This window comes from Schistocerca nitens, chromosome 5, assembly GCF_023898315.1.
Source record: "Schistocerca nitens isolate TAMUIC-IGC-003100 chromosome 5, iqSchNite1.1, whole genome shotgun sequence".
Lineage (NCBI taxonomy): Eukaryota > Metazoa > Arthropoda > Insecta > Orthoptera > Acrididae > Schistocerca > Schistocerca nitens.
In genome coordinates this window covers 243,110,812-243,111,656 of record NC_064618.1, presented here as the reverse complement: position 1 = coordinate 243,111,656, position 845 = coordinate 243,110,812, and positions in this window count along the sequence as shown.

Sequence of the window (845 nt, the reverse complement as noted above, 5' to 3'; positions counted from 1 at the left end):
ATGTTACTGCTTCCTGGGAAGCATGCTGGGACGTGGGTGGGGACCAGATAGTGGGTATTAGGTGTGGCATCAGGACAGCAGGTGACTGAGGAGACAAGGCATAGGAGATAAGTGTACTGTAAGTGGGCATGAGCACTAACAAGCTATCTGTCCTTATCAATGGCCACTGCCAAACTATTGCCAAAAGACATCTGGACCACCCAGTTGCTGAGCATGTGACTCGTGATGTGCTTGATTTCAGTGAATGATTGATTGACAGCCTGTGCAGTCTGGATTCTTCCGACCAATTCCAACTTTCTGAATTGCACAAATGAAAACTCTTGTTGCAATATATCCTTCATTCTTGTAACTACCCTTGCTTCAGTCTTCACTAGTCCCTATTCTCCATCTACCTATCCCCTTCCCAGCTCCCAATCCTGCCCTACACATGCCTTCTATCCCACCAGTACACCTGCATAGTGCTTTGCCCTTCTCTACTTCCTTCTCTCCTCATGCCCAAAAAAATAACAATCTGTACAGCCTCCAGATACTACACTTTTCAGCCTACCATCCAGTCCCCGCGTGCGTGTGCGTGAATGTGTAAATGTGTTTTGTTTTTTCTATGAATGGTGAAGGACTTGATCTGATAGCTAATAGTACCTAGCACTCCTTTTTTCAGTGTGCCTCTCTGCCACTCTAAGCTACTTCTAGTGGCAATGTATCCTTTTCATATTATTGTTATGCCATCCTATATTCTCCACTGTTTGAACATCCAGTGATATTAAACTTTCCTCTTGAAACAACCAGTATAGCTAGAAATGAAGGATAGTGAGGAAATATATTCAAGTTTAAACAAGTGGAAGTAC